Source organism: Nuphar pumila, chromosome 4 (assembly GCF_984573655.1).
Source record: "Nuphar pumila chromosome 4, dmNupPumi1.hap1.1, whole genome shotgun sequence".
Taxonomy (NCBI): domain Eukaryota; kingdom Viridiplantae; phylum Streptophyta; class Magnoliopsida; order Nymphaeales; family Nymphaeaceae; genus Nuphar; species Nuphar pumila.
The window spans coordinates 106,145,628-106,166,706 of NC_143252.1; the positions used below are offsets into that span (position 1 = coordinate 106,145,628).

General features: G+C 38.2%; 1 pseudogene; it reads left to right on the top strand.

Annotated features, from left to right (window-relative positions):
- The first annotated feature begins 2,184 nt into the window (after window positions 1-2,184).
- Window positions 2,185-11,222, top strand: LOC149840428 (APO protein 3, mitochondrial pseudogene; annotated as a pseudogene).
- The last annotated feature ends 9,857 nt before the right edge of the window (window positions 11,223-21,079 follow it).

Sequence of the window (21,079 nt, forward strand, 5' to 3'; positions counted from 1 at the left end):
GAAAAATTTTGTGATGATCACAGTTTTGGTGACCGAGATGAGACTCGTCTTCGTCCGGTTGAATTTATGCCTTTGCTTTGCTTTGATATTATCTAAGTCTTTATTCTTCAAATGTGAGCTTCATTTCCATGCAAACCTTAGGAGCCTAGACTCTATCCTAAGCTGACATTGTTGCATATAGGATTTAAAGTATGGTTTGGTAGGACCATATTGAGGAGATTATTCCATGTTCACATTAGACTTAGGTCTGAAATACAACTCTCCTTAATGCTAGGGATTGAATGTAAAACAATATATGCAAGTGTATGCTCCTCTTCATTTTAAATCTATCTCTTTAGGACTTGCATTAGAGACATCTGATTTCTTGCATGTTGAGCATATTTTGAAAAACTTCCCTACCTATATTGTCCCGGTCTTCACGTTGCTGGGCTATCTCACTGAACCATAGTTTGGGAGAGAGCCTCACAACTGGACCACTTATTTGGGTTCGCGCCCCCCTACCACGTACCTAAGGGCCATAGTCTGAGGTATATCGGTAGGTGCTCAAGGATGTTGGGAAACCATTATCTTAGAACCGGAGAAATATTTCTATGCCACGTACTTCGAGCTTCGGCTTGAGTATATCAGCGTATCTTGATTGAAATCAGATGATCTCAACCCTATAGTTAGGATTAAGGTCCTACGAGCCATTTCAAATTATTGCATTTTAGAGTCAGCTTCTAGGGAGTGCTATTCTGTGTATAATTGCTTGTATAAATTGATTCTTTTTTTTAGATTATCTTGAAAATTCTTATTTTTCAAAACCCTGAATATGTATTTCATAAAAATTCTTTTGTTTTCTCAAATCCAGAATTATATATCTCTCATTTCTTTATTCTTTCATTTCTTAAAAACCTGGACATGTCTTTTAAATCTTCCTATCTTTCAAAAAGTCCAGGCATATTTCTTTCTTTTCTTCTGATTTATCTAAATCTTGTGATCATGCCTGCAATTTTTCAAAAGTATTCAAGGTCTTGTCATTCATCTTCAAAATACTCTTCCTCGTACATTCTATCTTCTTTGTATGAAATCATTTTTTTTTGATAGACCTCTTTTTCAAATCTTTTAAAATTTTCTTTCACTATCTCTCTTCCTTCCAAAATTTCTTCAATCTGAACCCTTCATTTATTCTTCAGAAAGCATCAACATTTCATCATGGTTCAAACGAGAGCAGGGAGAAGGGCAGCTCAGCAGCACAATGACAGCGAAGTGGAAGAGATGAACTCTTCCAGGTTGTCCCGAAAACATGATTCCGATGAGGATGATGTCGAACCGGCGATGTATAAAATCTTTCAAAAGATGATGGAAAAAATGATGTCCAAGCAAGCTGGGGCAAGATCAAAGAAAACATCCTCTAAAAACAAGGTCAAAAGGAAGCCAGTGAAGAAGTATGTCAGGATCAGCAAAAAGAAAATTCAGCAAGACAGCACCTCTGAAGGTACAGAGTCAGGAGAGGAGGAACAATTTGTGTTCGTCCTGAGACATATGCGACAAGTCAAGAAGGTGGCAGAGGAACCTGAATCAGTCAACAAGCCTAAAGATGGGGTCCCAGCGGAAGACTCAGTTCAAATATTGACGAAGATGGTCAAAGACCTACAGATCCGAGATAAGGGAAAGAATGTATATACCAAACAGGACTTCTACCTCGGTCTAGATGGGGACAACAGCTTGGAAGATCTCCCCCGAAAATTTATTAAGTTCGATGGGTCTGGCAACCCAAAGGCCCATCTCGCCATGTTTTTCGCAGAATGTGCTAGATTCAGTGAAGACAATCGGGCCCTTTTCTTGTGCTTTCCTCGCAGCTTAGAAGGCGTAGCAGCAAAATGGTACGTAGAGCATATCAACCTCGTTGAACTGCAAAATTTTGACAAGGTCGTTAATCTGTTTGTAGAAAGGTTCATGTTCAATACTGAGGCACTGCCAACCCTCAATCACTTGTATAACCTGAAACAAGGAGATAATGAAAAGGCCATAGACTTCATTCGGAGGTGGAGAGATACCTGCAACAAGATGAGAACCCCTATTTCAGAGAAGCACGCACTCCAAGTTATCCTGAACAATTTTTCTCAGCCTCTTAGAAGCCTCATTTCCACTTACCCATCTAAATCATTCATAGAGCTTATCGAACGAGCTGAGTGGCTCGAGATGGGGATGAACAATGGGAATTATGAGGGTATCACTCTCATCAAGGGTGGTCAAGACCTCAAGAAGAAGGTAAATTATACCTTTTTAGCTAACTCTGGGGGCAGTGGCAGCAAGGATAACAAGACCAAGCAGATGGGTCAGCAAAAGGAACCCTTCAAACAGAATGACAATCCAATTCCCGCCAAGCAGAAAGAGAAGATAAAACGTGAAGGTTGGGGTTATGACTGCCAATTCACTGCTCTAGAACAGTCCCTCGAGCAAGTTCTGGAGTATATGTTGAGCAAAGATATGATTAAACTCCCGAGAGTTGTTGATCCTCCGGTCTCCCTGGGAAAATGGAAGGACAAGTTCTGCAAATTCCACCGAGCAGTGGGGCACGACACCGAGCACTGCTTCGTCCTAAAGAACATCATCCAGGATTGCATTGATAAAAATCTTCTGATAGAGGACGAAGAAGAAGAGCAGCCCGTTGTCCTAACCAAGCCTTTCCCGGACCACTCCAAATGATGTTGAAGTTTCTCTGTTTTTCTCCTTTTCTTAGTAGTCATCTTGTAGGGGCAAGTCAGCCCCAGTCTCCTGCGATCTCTTTTTATCACTTGTAAATATCTAAGTTTTGTTTTCAGTCATTGCTTATCAATGAAATGGCAATTTTCTTCCTATTTTTTGTTTAATTCTTATTTCTTTTGCCATATTGGGGCACCTTTTATTGTTAAAATTGCATTTACGCTCCAAAATATTCTTTTGCCATCAGATTCCTATTCTTTTACGGGACAATCCTGACATCATTCATGAGAGAAATGATATTTCCTATTAGGGTCTTTCAAAAATCATGAAAATTTTTCATGTTTTAGTCCAACCTTTTTCAAAGGTCAACCCTTGTGTCGATCATCTTTTCCAAAAAAAATAAATAAATAAATATAGGTTTTCAAATCATTATATTCAAAGATCAACCCTTGTGTTGATCATATTTTCCAAAGTTGGTTTTCAAACCATCACATTCAAAGATCAACCCTTGTGTTGATCATATTTTTTAAAAATTGATTTCAAATCATTGCAGTCAAAGATCCCTTGTGTTGATCATATTTTCTAAAAATTGGTTTTGAACCATTGCATTCAAAGATCAACCCTCGTGTTGATCATATTTTCTAAAAAATGGGTTTTCAAATCGTTGCTTCAAAAATTAACCCTCATGATGATCTCTCGTGAATGATTCCCTTTCAAAGATCAGCTCTCGCGGTTAATCTTTCTTTCCAAAAATGATTTTTTCTTATTCTCGTCTCATTTCAAAGATCCTACATGCAGACAGGATCAAACAAAAACTCTTTTTCTCAATTTTTATCAATTTTTCGTTTATCAATCTTTATCAGTTTTATTCATCTTTATCAATTTTGTCAATCTTATTGATTTTTCATCCATTTTTATTACTTCTTCTTGTCATTCTTATTTTTAATTACTCTTTCAGGTTAAGGGATAAACCTGATGCCTCTTTCCCATGAGGTATTCCTTTTTTCTTCTAAATTTCCCACTCAGGTTAAGGGACAAACCTGAATTTCCCGCTTAGGTTAAGGGATAAACTTGAACCTCGTCCCGCGAGGCCCTTTTTCCTTTAGGATCAGGGATAATCCTAAAGTCCTTCATCATCTTCCAAGTATCTTCAATTTTTCTACCAAATTTTACCATCTTTGTCAATCCTTGTCAATTCTTTATTTCCGATTCTTTATCATTTGTTATCAATTCTTTTAATTCTTTATCAAACTTTTATTAAATTTTGTCGAAATTGTCAATTTTATTCTTTTACCCTTTCAGGTTAAGGGATAAATCTGAATCATCTTCCATAAATTCTTTAATTTTCATTAATACTTAATTTTTCTTTTATCTTTTCCTTTTAAAGATTCGGGTTCCGACTCGGGTCTTTCTTTTATCTTTTCTTTTGAAGTTTTGAGTTCCGACTCGAGCTTCCCTTTGGTTCTAATCCTCGCATTAGACCAATCGTTTTCCTTAAAAATTTGAGTTCCAAAAACTCGGGTTTCCTTTTTTTTAAGATTCAGGTTCCGACTCGGGTCTTTCTTTTATCTTTTCTTTTGAAGTTTTGAGTTCTGACTTGAGCTTCCCTTTGGTTCTAATCCTCGCATTAGACCAATCGTTTTCCTTAAAAATTCGAGTTCCAAAAACTCGGGTTTTCTTTTATCTTTTCTTTTAAGATTCGGGTTCCGACTCGGGTCTTCCTTTTATCTTTTCATTTGAAGTTTCGAGTTCCGACTCGGACTTCCTTTTGGATCCAATGCTCGTGTTGGAACCAATCGTTGCATCGAAAATTCGAGTTTTCAAACTCGATTTTCTCTTTGTATCCTTTATCTTGAAAATCCGGGTTCTGACTCAGGTTTTCCCCTTTATATATTCCATCTTCCTTTTAAATATCCGAGTTTTAACTCGGATTCTTATCTCCTTCATCAAATTCCAATGTTTTCATTGGTCCTTTCAAATTCCAATTTCATAAAATTCATCCTTCAAAATTCCAATTGGTCCTTCATCAAATTTCAATGTTTTCATTGGTCCTTCCAAATTTCGATTCCATGAATTGGTCCTTCAAAATTCCAATTGGTCCTTCATCAAATTCCAATGTTTTCATTTGTCCTTCCAAATTTCGATTCCATGAATTGGTCCTTCAAAATTCCAATTGGTCCATCATCAAATTCCAATGTTTTCATTGGTCCTTCCAAATTCCGATTCCATGAATTGGTCCTTCAAAATTCCAATTGGTCCTTCATCAAATTCCAATGTTTTCATTGGTCCTTCCAAATTCCAATTCCATGAATTGGTCCTTCAAAATCCCAATTGGTCCTTCAAAATTCCAATGTTTACATTGGTCCTTCCAAATTCCAACTTTCACAAATTGGTCCTTCAAAATTCCAGTTTTACACTGGTCCTTCAAAAATTCCAATGTTTACATTGGTCCTTCCAAATTCCAATTTCATAAATTGGTCCTTCAAAATTCCAGTTTTACACTGGTCCTTCCAAATTCCAATGTTTACATTGGTCCTTCCAAATTCCAATTTTTCAAATTGGTCCTTCAAAAATTCAGTTTTATACTGGTCCTTCAAAATTCCAATGTTTGCATTGGTTCTTCCAAATTCCAATTTCATAAATTGGTCCTTCAAAATTCCAGTTTTACACTGGTCCTTCAAAATTCCAGTTTTACACTGGTCCTTCAAAATTCCAATGTTTACATTGGTCCTTCCAAATTCCAATTTTTCAAATTGGTCCTTCAAAATTCCAGTTTTAACTGGTCCTTCAAAATTCCAATGTTTACATTGGTCCTTCCAAATTTCAATTTCTCACAAATTGGTCCTTCAAATTCCAAAGTGTACACTAGTCCTTTAAAATTCCAATGTGTACATTGGTCCTTCAAAATTCCAGTTTTACATTGGTCCTTCAAAATTCCAATGTTTATATTGGTCCTTCAAAATTGATTCTTCAAAATTTTAAATTTTTCTCAAATTTATCTTCCAGAATCCCAGTTTAACACCGGTCCTTTACCAAAATCTTTTTACCAAAAAAATTTCTTTTACCAAGACCCTTCTCAAAATTTTAGTTTTACACTGGTCCTTTAGCAAACTCTTCTACCAAATTCTTTTACCAAGGTCCTTTACTAAAATTCTTTACTTAACCTCATTTTTCAAGTTGGTCCTACCAAATCTAGTTTTACTGGTCAAGTTTTCAAAGTCTAAAACCTTACATTATTTCTCCAAAATGTCTGCCCTAGGTCCTATCAAAATCTATATTGAGTGATTATTTCACCAAGGATTCTCGAAAACTTTGCCAATCTGCTAAAAATATGCGTTGATTTCAATATTTTATTGCACAAAAGAATCACCTCAGATTACCCCTAGTATTCTTTCCAAAAGGGTGAAGCTTCTTTGCGAAAAAGAGTAAAATTCAAATCTTCTCTCTGTTGATCAACCAAGAGGATGTAGGAAATATCCTTTGTATGATTAGTGAAAGAAATATTCAATGATGTTGAAAAACCGGAAGCGAATCGATATTGATCATAGCTATGGCGCATGTTTTAAGTTGATTTTTCTAGCAATCAGGTAGTGGAAATATCTTGAGCGATAAAAAGAATTCACTCAATCCATATCTCCTCATTCATCTAAGCTACAATCAAATATCCGCAAAGGGGATCTCTCAATTGTCGTCAAGGTGAAGATGAATATGCGAGTTCGACCCCCGGGGCCAAAGAAAATTCGAATCATCTTCGAGATGAAGGAGTTTGTGAAGGATCCTTCCAGGGAACGTTCAGATCACCGCCAAGATGAAGGCGACTGCGCTGAGCCTCCCGACAAACCCTAAAAGATATTTGATCGCTGCTATCATCAAGATTTTTAACCAATGAGCCAATATAATCCCTGAGAAAAAGAAGGATCAGAGCATCTCCAAGATGAAAGAGTTGTGATGTACCCTTCCTCGAAGATAAAGAAAAAGCCAGGACATCTCCAAAATGAAGGATGATGTAATGAACTTCCCCCGAAAACCCAAGAAAGCTCAATGTCTCAAAAAGAATGCTAGAAAGATCAGTCTTAGGATATCAAACTGCCAAAATTGCCAGGAATCACCTTTTCTCGTGCGAAATTCTTTCATCAATGTCTTTTCACTGCTTGCTTTTATGAAATTAAGAGTATTTCTTCTCTATTCATGTCAAAGAAATGGATAACTTCCTTGAAGAAACTCAACAGCTTTAAAATTTGAATCTGACTCTAGAATCCAGGGAGTTAACCTCATTTTGGAGGAAATACTCTAGGTAAAAAGAGAAAATATCTTTCTCATATACGTGCACACTTTCAAGCATTTGAATCAATTGCAATTTCATCTTATTGGCGAAATTTTCTAGTTATCCAAAAATGAAATAAATGCTCAATATCTATTTTGATTCAACCTAGCGTTGTTTGTATTTTTCAAAGAGAATTGCTTCATTCTGGTGAGGTATTTCTCCCAGTCCCATCATGGTCTTCCTCATCAAGGAGTCCATGCTTTGTATATCCATCCAAATAAAGATTATACCTAAACCTCGTCTCACGAGGTATTTTTTAAAAATATCCCATCATGGTCTTTCAAATATCTTTGTCCCATCCAGGTTAAGGGCTAAGCCTGTCTTTTCAAAAAATTCATATTTTTGTCTCAGCTATGAGACTTCGTTAAAATCTCTCCTTTTACCATTTCAGGATATTCATCCCAAAGTCTCATCGCGATTTCCTCATTTCTTTCTTCTATCCAAATTATTTTCATTCTTGAGGATTTCGTTTTCTTCCAAAAAAAAAAAACCTTTCAGGGTAAGGTGCAAAACCTGAAAAATAATGTTTTACAAAGCCAATTCTTCCACACCCAGTTCAGACCTTCTGACTGGGGCATTTTTTTTGAAAATTTCGTGTCTTCTTTGTCGCTAAGCTCGGCTTACAACTGGCTTAGCAGCAACGAGGGGCATCTGTGAACACCCCAAATTTTCCCAAAAATCCAAAATTCCCCTTTTGCCCCCGACTCACCTTCTCTGAATAATCGGGACAATTTTTAACAAAAATTCCATTCATTTCTCAGATTTGCTGGGATCCAAACTCACTTTTCTTAACCCATTTTCTGAAGAAATTTTCCAAAAAAATAAACTCAAATTCTCAGTAAAGCCTTCTTTGGTAAATATTTGTGAAATTTTATAAATGGTCTAGAAATCCTATAAGTTTTTAGAGTTTTGTTTTCAAAAAATAGAAAATTTCAAAGAAAAAGAGCAAAAAATCAAAATCTCAAGAAAAGAACAAAAAAGATAGAAAAATAAAAAAGAAAATACAAAAAGTTCTTAAAAACCACCTTTTTTGAAAAATCATTCTTTTGATAAAATCCATTTTTTTTTGAAAAGGCTCGTTTTGGAAAAATCAATAAAATTGAAAGGAGTGTTAAAAAAGAGAAAAAAAGAAAACCCTAAAGTCGTGCTGCCTCTCTCGAAACCCTCCCTTTCTTTCTCTCTCTTTCTCCCCCTCTCGGCTTCCGTTCACAAGCCATCCACCGAAGCCCTCTCCATCTCCCTCCATCGCACCCTCTTGCTTCCCAAGATGATCGACCATTAGATCATATTTCTTCTTCTTCAGCCCTCGATCACTAACTGACGCTCTCTCTTGATTCTTCCCTTTATGCTTATAAAAAGAGGCATCCATCGCCTCCTTCAGCATCCAGCTTCACCCCTCCACCTTCGGCGCATCAAATCTCCTCTATCCTTTCCTTCTGATCCCCTTTCTCTCAAATTTTTCCTTCTGGCACCTCCTCTTCAAACAATTGAACTTTGATTCCTCTCCATTGTAAAGCAAGCCAATCCATCGAATGGGGAGGTGCGAGAAAGAGATACCTTCTCCCCTCAAGGCGATCCGGTTCAGGTACAATTTTCTCTTCTGATTGCTTATCCCTCCTCTCTTTCATCCCTATCTCATTTCATGATCTCTGGATTTTTTTTCCTTTTGATCTATCACCCATTCCATGGGATTTCATCATGGTCGTAACATCTCTGTGATATTCTTTGTTTCTTTTTTTTTATGGTTTTCGTTTTCTTTTCTTTTTAGCGGTCCTCAGCTGTAGTGTAAACATATGCTCCTACTTCTGGATCTTTGTGGCAAACACGCGTTTATGTTTTGCCATAACATAAACGCAAGCTTGTAGCCTCCTAATTTCATTATAACACATGTTTGCGCTCTGCCATAGTGTAAACGAGTGTTTCCCCTCCCCTGCTCCTGTATTTAAACACTCTTTTAGTTTAAATTTTTAGTTCCCCCTTTGATTTTATTTTCTTCATCTGGAACACTCCTTTATTTCAATTTTTGCATAGTTTATTTCTTTGTTTTCTATTCGTTAAATGCATGATTCATAGGGTCGATCTGCATATAGCAGAATCGACCCGCATGTTGCAAAATCACAGGGACGAACATGGTCCTACATCTTTTTTTTTTCCTTTTTTTTAGCCTCACTAGTTGTCTATGTGTCATTCAATTCATCTTTTCTGTGTTTGCTCTATGGTTCAATACCACATAAAATTGTTCCTGCTTGATTTCTTGGTAGCTACGAATATATTCTATGTATGACAGGTACCACAGAACATCTTATTGGTTGGCGATCGGTTCTTTTTTTAAGCTTTCCATTTACTGTTATCTAATTTTGATTACAATAGTTGGTTTTGATTTCATCGCTGTTTTAATATCATAAGATGTGTCCAATTGTAAATTTTGGCTTCATTTTCTGTTTCCAGTTGATTTTCCCATGGCTGTCTTCCTTTGATTTTCAATTTTATTTGAATTCATTTGTCTTAATTTTCTGTTGTTAACCCCTGCATTCATCCCATCCTTGACGATGGTTTCCTGGAAATCCTGTGCTCCGCATGATACATTGTCACTAGAAAATCTCTTGGTGACTGACCTCTGCACTTCAATTGGTTTTTGTGGGGTGCCATACCTCCTCAATAGAATTAGAACAGGAAACTACCTCAGTCCCTTTTTCATTACAGACAACTAACATGAGCCCTGGTTGAATAGCATAGAGATGCTCACTATCACCCTACTGTAATATCTCAACCATCATAACCCCTGCACATTAATGGTGATTATCTATTTCCACTTTCTTGTTTATCTTCCATTATATCCAACTTTGTGAATCCTACGAAGTCAAGTGCGGAGGGTGAGCGGATATCTACGAGCTCAGATCTATATGCGATGGTGATTCTTTGATAAGCCGATTTGCTTGGATTGCCCTGCTGAAACGAAATCCAGTGGCTGAGATGAGTTGGTGATATGGACCCCAATCTGAAATACCAATCGGCAGTATGGACCCAAATGGCACGTCAGTGCTTGATGCAAGTTCGATTCATGATAAAGCCCATTCATGATTGTTGTTATTTTACTAGTTCAAATGAGAAGCTTATGTTGGCAAGAGCTGTGAATTGCCTCGATTCTTGCTAAGAGATCACCTACATAACAAATGCAGCAAAAGATGAGATGCCAAAACTAGTTCCTTGAAAGATGTGTATGCAACAAAGTGAAGTTTGTACCATATTCTTGCTCTTTGTTTTCATCAGAAGTCCACAATGATTTGGAGTGCGTTGACCTTCCTAGGCCAGATCGTGATAAATCTAAAAGAAAGTCATGTCCAATACCCATGAAAGTACTCATTTAAAGAGTAAAGGCAGAAGTAAGAAAATTAAACCCATGTGGGACACTTGAACCTCCTGACAATGGTTTACTTATCCCAGAACTTGCACCCATTGCTCATCGAATTTACAAAGCAAAAACCAACCTTCTTAATGACTTGTCAAAGATAGTGAATGCAGGTTTTGTTCAGAAGTTCATGTTGGGCGTGTTGGCCCAAACTGTGGTCTTAGGAGTGACATGCATGTCTAGATCAAGGGTCAAGTGGAAGATGTTGTGGGTTTTTTTTTCCTGGTGTTTTCATCTTGATGACAGGACGAAGAAGCCAAGAATTGTGCACGATGAAAGATTCAGAGTCAAGAGGTTGTCTGCTATTATAGAGTTTTGCATTCAAGCAGGACTAGACTTTCCAAATTTCCCAACTAGAAGAAGAATTGGGCCTGTCCATTCCATTGAAGATGAATTGAGCATCAAGACCTTGGAGTCCTGGTTGATAATGAGAAATGAAGCAGTGGAAATTATGAAGAAATATGTTGTAAAGACATGTGGGTATTGTCCTGAGGTGTGAGTCTGGTCCTATGGGACACAAGGGGAGGATGTGCAAGGCTACAAAAGCGTCAATTTCGCATCGGCCTGCATGTATGGCAGGAAGTAACAATGGAAGATGTGTTAGGAATGAACTAAGTGTAGCATGTGCCAAACCCCAATGGTCCTGCTCTGCTAAATGAGTTCAAGAGGTACTATGGCAAAGCCCCAGCAACTGTTGAACTGTGTATCCAGGGTGGTGCTCCGATTTCTGATAAACATAGGAGCGTGATGAAATTGAATGACATCTCTCCTGACCGAGATGAAGAGGACCTTGTTGCCTAATAGAACCCATTTGATGAAATTCAAGCTGATAACCCCGCCATCCTCTCACAGATACGCTCATCTGTGCACCCAGATCACCATTATCATATAGTATCCTTGCATGTTTATAACTCATTTGTAGCATTCCAGGTACACGTTGTTTTCTTTTATATATTGTGGATTGGATTCGTTCTAGAGTCTGAATCAGTTTAACCTGTTTTTTTAGTTTCCTTACCTGAGTTTTGCTTTATTTCTACCTTTAGAAGTCATTTTCTTTATCAAGCCGGTGAATATTAAATGTTGTATAATGAAGATTGTCATTTTTATAGAATTCTTCTTTTTTTTTTACTTCTGCATTCTTAGCTTCAATCGTCATTTACGTGACATGTATATTCTGCATGATAAACTCACTTTATTCACGCAATGGCTTGCTCAGCACCATTCACTCACACCTCAACCTATTATTATATTCCACTCACAACCACCAATTACCCTTCATTGCACTATCATTCAACAACCTTCAGTAGTATACCACATTCACTGTGTTGGTACGTCATAGCACCTATCAGCATATCCATTAATTCAGGGCATCCAATGTATGCCCTCATTAATCAGAATATAATGTAGGTACCTACCCTTTACACCATTAGCCTCTACAAAACACCTCCATCTGCTGTGATTTTCACATCAGTACTCATAGAAATAACGTCCATAGCAACCTTGCTATGTCCATGTGTCCATGGCATCAGCAAACATCTCTCCTACCCGCTGTTACATAGCAGCCCTCTCATTACCTTTCATTATATTATATGTAACCCCACCTCATTATACCCATGACCCCATCACCCCCTGTGTCACCAACACAGTAATACCAGCCATTACAGTCCTGTCAAATATCACGATTGTCATTGTTCAATCCTATAACAGCATCCCCTTGTGAACGATGAATGCAGCCTCATCTCAGCATTAACAGGTTCTAGAGTTAAGCATTTTGCAGATTCCCTACATTCCTCTTTCTGAGGCCTGAATCTGGTATTTTACCCCATTATTCTGTATATTGCTTGTTTTTCCTTTGATTTCTTTGTTTAGTTACTGTAATATATCAAGTACGTCATGGTATTTATTTTACAGCTGTTTAAGTATCAAATGATTAATTGGAGTTTTCATTACAGGTTTTCTTTCACACGGTTAATTGCCTCTACAAACTATGGTAATGGATGTTAATTTCTTTCGTAGAAGATCAGACAGTAAGATGAGTTAAATTCACTTTTTCTATTCATATCGACTACTCATGTAAGGTGTAAGTACACTAGTCTAATTACGTTAATGTGCATTTTAGATATCTACTTTGGATTTAGCATTAGCTTGAGTATTTACTTGGGTTAATCAATCTTTCCTTTGATTCAAATGTTCATTTCTTTCAGCATGATTTTTTTTATTTTTCTCCAAATAGACCATTTGACTGTTTATTTCCTGGATTGATTTATATTGTTTGTAATAATTTAATCAAACAGAAGGTAATAGTTTCTGTTGTTCGATGATCATGTGTCGGACTCTCTAGCATGAACAAGTTGGTTCATATGTTATCGCTTTTAAGCCTGTCCAAGTAACAGATATCCCCAAAATCTCTCTTGTGACACCTTGTGACATATTCTCTGAGTTGTCCACAACACTGGCTGTCCTCTTTCCAACCTTGAGCAACAAAATCTTCTCATCTTATATACAAGGATCGATGTCATCAATATATATAATGCCCAGTCAATAGCTTTAAACAGATAGATGACCAAAGGCTTCTACTACAACCATCATTTAGTTTGAATACAGTGGGTTTTGGGTTACAAATCAGACACCATCATTGTAGGCTCATCAATCTTCATCTAGTCAATGAACTGCATTTAGTGTTTGCCACAGCATCAATAGCAAGTGCTATTGTCTTAGCATCTTCAGGCGCAAGCTCAAATTTGTACTACCTCATCATTCACCTCATATCATGCACCCTGTCCTCACAGCCTCTGTTAGCCTACTTAATCACACAACCATTCACACTTGTTATACAACCTATTCCATTGCAAATGCTTCAGGAGCCTCACACTTTTCAACTAGAGCTGAATCCAAGAATCTCAGCTTCTCTTCAACTCAAACTAAACTTAAATCTCATAATGATTTTCCTAGTCTAGCTACTGACTCAAGGTGTGCCACGACCTCCATTGATGTAGCAGAAGACTCCTCTACAAATCCTGGACTGTGTTTGGGTGTGTTTCAACAATTTCTTAGTAAATAATGATGGCACTGCTTTTGGGGTGTATTGATTTGTCAGTTGTAAATGAAGAACTGCCTCATCATATTGGTTTGACTTTATTTAGGGAATGTGATCAAGGGAATTTGCAGCTGATTGCTAACATTTGCAGTATAGAAACTATGCCTGCTTCTGTTCAAGATGTTCCAGAATTTTTTTTTTTTTTTAAGGAAAGGTTTGGTCTCAACAGCCCCCGTTGTTACCACCAACAGCATTGCATTTCCAACCCTCCCCTCTGAGTAGCAGCATGCAGTTAAAATTTCTTTTCCTTAGCAGTTCACAAGTGGACGCTACAGTACATTCATTGCATATAGACTTGCCACGAACTGTGAGTTCTCACAAGTAGATCACAAAAAGCCACTAGGATCTTCCATTTTCATAATAGCTCACCACAAGCAGCTATGGCTGTCACATCTCAGGAAGGTTCACCTTGCACCATCCTGACTCTTGCTCTCATCCATTACACATATCCTCTCACGTATGAGCTTCCGTTTGCTTATGGCATTGATTATATATATATATATACATATATGTATGTATACATATATACATATATATATATATATATATATATATATATATATATACGTGTAGACTTTCTCATAATATGCCATATAGCATGATGTAACATCTTAAGCTAACATTAATTTCTTTCATTTCCTTTTATCTTGGCTTGGTGCTAATTCTTCTTTCTTGCAGGAATTCCTAGAAATGTTAATGTCTTTCTTAGATTAGGATTTCAAATTCAGTTCGAGTAGCTAGATATAGTGAGAATATTTACATTTACAGTATTAGAATAGAATGAATGAGCATTATAAATATCATGAATTGCTTGTTTTCATGTCACTTTACTTTTTATTTCAAAATCTCACAAATGGTGAAAAACGAATGGCACGTGCACCATTTTATAAAAGGTGATTAATCCTAAGTTGATGATTTACATCAATGTCCATAGTCAGGATGCAAACAAAACTTAGGATTTTTATCTTTTATAGAATAACACTGGATCCACACTGGATCCTTTTCAAAATTCATCATATTTTCTTTAAATATTTTCCTCTTTTATCAGAGTTTAGTCTAAAATTAATATAATACATATATCAATGGCCATAGTCAGGATATATTGAGAATTAATTTCATTTTAAACTCTATAAAAGCACCAAAATATGTTTAATTCTTCACTTGAATTTAAATATGATTGTTATATAATATATCCAATGACCATAGTCAGGGATATATTATATCATTAATCTTATTTACATTCATTTAAAGAATGGAATATGATTTTCAAAATCCAATTTCAAATTCTTTAAAATTCATTCATCATTTAGAATAGAATTGCATCATATTTTCAAAACTCCCTTTTCAAAATTCCAAGTGATTCTTTTTCTTCACTTCTCAAATCAATTTTCAACCCTTGTAAATTCAAAATATCATTTTTAGATTCTAACTTTAAATTTGAAGTCCAATTTGACTTTGAAATTCATTTATATATCCGAAATTCAAATTTTAATTCAAATCAAATTTCAATGTTCAATTTAAACTTTGAAATTTTTTATTCATCTTCTGATTTCAAAGTTCAAAATCAAGTTTATTCTCTTATCTTCAAAATTTAAGTTTTGAGATTGATTCCAAATTCAAGTCTCTTTCTAAGTTTTAAATTTAATCTGGGTTTTCAAAACCCAGATCCATCTTCAAAAGTCCCATTTGGACTTTCAGAATCCAAAATCCAAAGTTAGATTTTAATCCCAACTTGGATTTAGATTTCCAAGTACAAATCTTCACCTTTTGGATCTCAGGCTTCAGATCCATAATCCATTTAGGATCCAGAACCCAATTCTACTTTGGATCTCAGACTTCAAATCCAAATTCCATTTAGGATCCATATGTCAATTCCATCTTGGATCTCAGATTTCAGATCCAAATTCCATTCCAAATTTCGGATCCAATTCTACCTTGGATCTCAAACTTTAGATCCAAATTCCATCTTGGATTCTAAATCTTGGATCCAATTCCATTCAAAATCCAGAATTCAACTTCATCATTGGATCTCAGATCTCATATCCAATTCCCATTTAGGATTCTAAACCCAGAATTCAATTTTGAATCTTAAACTCTATTTAGAATGCAGACTTTGTATTCAAATTCCGTCTTAAATTCCAGATTTCAAATCAACTTCTATTTTCAAATTCAATTCCATTTTATTCCAAAATCCAAGTTTATCTTGATTCTCAAAATTCCAAAAACCAATTCTATTTCTTAATTCTATTCTGATTTCAAGTTTTACAAATGAAATTCAAATTACATTCATCTTTATCCTGATTCAAAATTCTAAACTCAAAGTCCATTCATGACTTTGAGATTTCTTTTCTTCTCCCTTTTATCTCATCTTCAAAATCATTTCTTTCGAAGTCCAGATTTATTTTTTTTCAAGCTTTGATTATTCCAAAACTTAGAACTTTAAAATCTTAAAATTCTAAGTTAGAAACCATTTCTTCACTCTATTCGTCAGAAACACTTGGAAATTTTCAAAATCATTTTCGAAAAAGCATACATCCTTGCATTGCACAAGCATGATTCTTTGTGCATCTAGACTTAGAATAAATTCTTAGATAATCTTTTAGCAAAGCAAAAGGCATGAATTCGACCATTGGTTCGATTACTTTTGGTAAAGGCGCCAGGAACGGTCGAATCTCGTACCGACGAGCGAATCCCGTCTCCCAGTTTTTTCCGCAAATATTTCAAAAACGGAGGCGAGTTATTTTCTTAAATATCTTCAAAATTAAGGTCAAGTGAGACCCCGCAAAAGAATTTCTCTCTCTCTTCTTTTTTTTTCTTTTCTCTTCTCTCTCTCTTTTTTTCTGTCTTTTATTTTCTCCCTTCAAAAAGGAGGAAATAGAGGTTAGAAAAGGAAAAGAGAAGGAAGGGAGAGAAATCACAAGAAAGGAAAAAATTTGCGATGATCACACATCCCTAGATTGCAACGACTGTATATGTCTTCGAAGACAGTTAAACAAATGATATGGCATGCAAATAAAGTTTAACATAATGAAGACAAGATCACACATCCTGTTGACGTGGAAGCTTTGAGGCACTTTGATTGTACTCATCAGAACTTCGCAATGGAAGTGAGAAATGTTAGGCTAGGTTTATGTACAGATGGATTTAATCCATTTGGTGGTAGATCAACCCCACACTCGTGTTAGCCGGTATTTGTCACCCCATACAACCTTCCTCCAAGTTTGTCTATGAACCTTCAAAATATTTCCTTGTCTCTATTGATCCCAAGTTTGACTTCTCTAAGCCAAAATCTTGATGTATATTTAAGGTCATTGATTGATAAATTAAAAATATTGTGGGATGACGGTGTTCTCATATACGATTTTCACAAAAAACAAAACTTCAATATGAAGGTTGTTCTTCTATGGACAATCAGTGACTTCCCTACATATGGTATGTTATATGGTTGGAGCACACATGGGAGGTTGGCATGTCCGTACTGCATGAAGAATACAAAATCTTTTAGATTGACGCATGGAAGGAAGTTGTACTGATTTGATTGTCATCGTCGATTTCTACCCAGCGATCATCCGTTCCTGTAACGTCCCAAAATTTCAAACCTTATAAATTCCTTGAAATAGTTGGAAAATTCCTTTTCTTTACAGAGTTTATTTCTAAATCAGCGGAAACGATTTCTTTTAAAAGAAAAAGGACAGGTTTGACAACCTTGGGCACGTTAGCGAGAAAACAAAGATTTACCATGTACGATCTGCAATAATACTTAGGAAACCATTCCTTCTATTTGAAGAGAGTATCAAGTTTGTACAAAATTTGGGTTTCCTCAAGGGAAAATTGTATCAAAAACCAAAAATGTCCAGGAGAAGCACTACGAGCAGAAACAGTGGATTCTTAAATCATCTCGCAGTCGCGCCATCGCCTGTTGCACCTAATCGTCACCTGTACCCATGAGATGGGTTAGTTTTGTGAAAAACTAGCAGGAGTGTACAAAGACAGAAAGAACTAAATTAGGCATAGATAATTTATGCAGCAGGTAGTAACGAGCGAACTAAGCAGATAGACTGGAGGAATAAGCTAAGTACAACAAACTGAAAAGGGTGTGCATGCTTAATTTAGTTATTACTTGATAACCGACCATGCGGGTACATACATGGCACGTGAGTCGCAACAGTCGAGTCCAAGCCGAGTGTTCATTATTTTAAGTATTTTAATATACCTCGGTTGTCTGACTGAATCCTATTCCTATGGAGACGACCGATGGTCGAGAGAGTAAGTCCCCAAGGCCTGATAGGGATGCATCCAACTTCTGCAGAAGTGTTAGGCTAACTTATGTAGCCCCTATCCCTCCCCCTAACCTCAGATGACTGGGGAAAAATGGGTCTTTTGCCCTTTTTTGAAAGCCATAAATGGACTGTCCATCGGAGTTGGTACCCTTCGTCCTCTCTCTTGACGAAGCAAGGTTGAATTAAGCGCGACGGGGTTTCTTAGCCGTTGCCTCATTCTTCATGCTCTGGTCCATTAGACCAAAACGAGCATCTTGCCTATGAAGGCGATCTCATTCTTATATGTGTTTTCAACAACCTGCACTAAGCATTAATCGAGGTCATAAGACTCTCTCATCCAATCGTCGTAGTACTAACATGTCTCGCATGTTTTAGAAGTATGCTTACGAGAAAAGGGATACAGGTCCTTAATAGGAGCCTCGGGAGTGTGTTTCGCAAAGATATAATGTTTTTTTAAAACTATTTTAACATATCAAATCTTTCGAAACGACACACAATCTTGCCAACATAAGGCATGTGATTTTCTCGAATCTGACATCCGATGATGCAGTGTCTGGGTGCTATGTAAGTCACGACACTGGTTTTGGTAAATGGGTTTCACAAAGGAACCTATCACCCAACAACTTGGTCTTGCTCCAGATCAAGGGTTTTCCCAAAACATATCGGGTGGAAAGAGGAATAGGTATTCCTCTCGAATACACTGAGTCTATGGCAAGGAAAAGAAACAAAAGATAATAATGTGAAAAGGAAGTGCCTGGGCGCGAAGTGCGACGGCAAACAGAAACTGCGAAAGCAAGGGACAAGGATCGCGAAACCGCGTCCTTGAATTAAAAGACAGTAAGTAGTAACTATGAAAGCAAAAGCCTGGGCGCAAAGCGCGACGGCAACAGAAACAGAAAGTGCGTAAGCAAAGGACAAGGACCGCGAAACCGCATCCTTGAATTAAAAGACAATAAACAGTAAATACGAAGGTAAAAGCCTGGGCGCAAAGCGCGACGGCAAACTGAAATGCGAAAGCAAAGGACAAGGATCGTGAAATCGCCTCCTTGATTTAAAAGTGTACTTATATACATATAAGTATATAAATATATCATTAAGTCCTTTCGATTATCAATTATTTAAGCTTGATTTAATTATTTAAGTCCTTGTGCAACTTCTCCTACCTTGGAGTATTGCGAGAATGAAACCGTCTACGAACGTAAGTGATCGTCGGTTTAGTTCGTGGGGCGCGAACGGGCTCCGTTGCGTAACACTGCAAAAGTATGTAGTTTAGCATGTATAAAATAAATATAGATAGGGAGAAAACTCAGTTTCTCCGCAACTCAATGCAGGGGTCATCGGCCCCTACCGTTATGAAAGAGAATGGGGTAGGGTCCAATGACCCATGCCACTAAAAGGAGATGGGTGCAGGGGCCATCGGCCCCTGCCGGATATCTAAAGGAGGGCAGGGGCCATCGGCCCCTGCCGTCATAATAGTAAGAGGGGCAGGGGCCTTTGGCCCCTGCTAAGTCTTCAAAAGGAGGGGCAAGGACCTTCGAGGCCCTTGCTGGGTTTTTAAAAGGAGGGGCAGGAGCCTTCGGCTCCTGCCAGCCTTCTTAAAAGAAAGGGGCAGGGGCCGAAGGCCCCTGCCAAGGGAATGCATAGGGGGAGAGTGCAGGGGCCAAAGGCCCCTGCCAAGCCCTTGCTCGCCAGAAAAAGAGACAAGGGTCTCTGGCCCTTGCTCGCCAGAAAAAGAGACAAGGGCCTCTGGCCCTTGTCGGTTAAAAGAGGGGCAGGGGCCAAAATGGCCCCTGCTGGGTTTTTTTCCCAAAAGAAGGGAGGCAGGAGCTAAAGTGGCTCCTGCTTCTCTTTTAAGGAGAAGAGTAGGGGCCATCGGCCCCTACCAAAAGAGAAGGGCAGGGGCCTATCGGCCCCTGCCAGAAGAGAAGGGAGAGAGCGCAGGGGCCAAAGGCCCCCTGCGGCTATCTAAGAGGCGGCAGGGGCCAATGGCCCCTGTCGTTCGTGGAGAAAAAAGGGGGGGCAGGGGCCATTGGCCCCTGTGGGACTGGAAAAAAAAGGGGGCAGGGGCCGATGGCCCCTGCCGGAAGGTGAACAGAAGGAGGGGGGGGGGGTAGTCGTAGGGGCCTTTGGCCCCTGCCTGCCGTAACAGGAGAGGAGACAGTGAGGGAGGGGGCTCACCTGCGGCTGCCGGAGAGAAGGGAGGACGCCGGGGAGGTGGTTGTCGAGGAGGGAGCTCGCCGGAGAGGGTGGCGCCGTGAAGGGGGGGGTTGGCCTGCGTCGGCAAAGGGAGAGGGAGATGGAGTCGGGGGAAGAGAGAGCAGAGGGGAGAGAGACGAGAGATGAGAGAGAGAGTCGGGGGGTGTCGGGGGAGGCTCGTAGGCCCTCCCCTCTCCCCTCTCGTCTTTTAATAGGGAGGGGGCGCACACAGGGCCCGCCCCCTGTGTCGCCGGAGAGGCCCCCTACCGTGGGCTGCCAGTCCCCTCGAAAAGGGTTTTCGAGGGGCTGACACAGGTTGGATCCGGGTCGGGTCTGGACCCGAGCCGGGTCCGATCTTTTTTAATTTTTTTTTTTTAACTGGTTTTTACAGTTCCGGTGACAAAGAAATGTGTTTCAAGCAAACACAACTGAAATGGAAGGTCCACCTATAAGGTTGTCTGGCATAGAGATTTTAAGAAGATTGTGATACTTTTCATGTAGACTGACAGATGCCCATAGGTCGACGCCCTTCATTGGATTTGGGAAGGATCACAATTGGACAAAGAAATCTATATTTTGGGAACTACCATATTGGTCGACCTTATTGAAACAACATAATTTGGATGTCATGCATGTAGAGAAAAATATGTTTGATAATGTATTCAATAAGGTAATGAATGTGAAAGAAAAAACGAAGGATAATCTGAAAACTCATATGGATTTAAAAGTAATATGTAAAAGACTAGAATTGGAGCTCAAAGAGTATATTGGTAAAGTACTGAAACCAAAGGCAAGGTACGTACTTGGACTTGATTAAGTAAAGCAGGTATGTCAATGATTGAGATTGTTGAGATTTCCAGATGAATACGTCTCTAACATTGCTCGGGCTGTGAAGATAGATGATGGACAGTTATATGGGTTGAAGAGCCATGATTATCATGTCATTATGCAACGGTTGATACCCTTAGCATTCCATGGTATGTTAGACAAACCTATATGGGCGGTATTATTTGAGTTGAGTTGATTTTTTAGAACATTGTGCGCATCAGAAGTCGTAGTATCTAAGGTAAAGAATCTCGAGGATT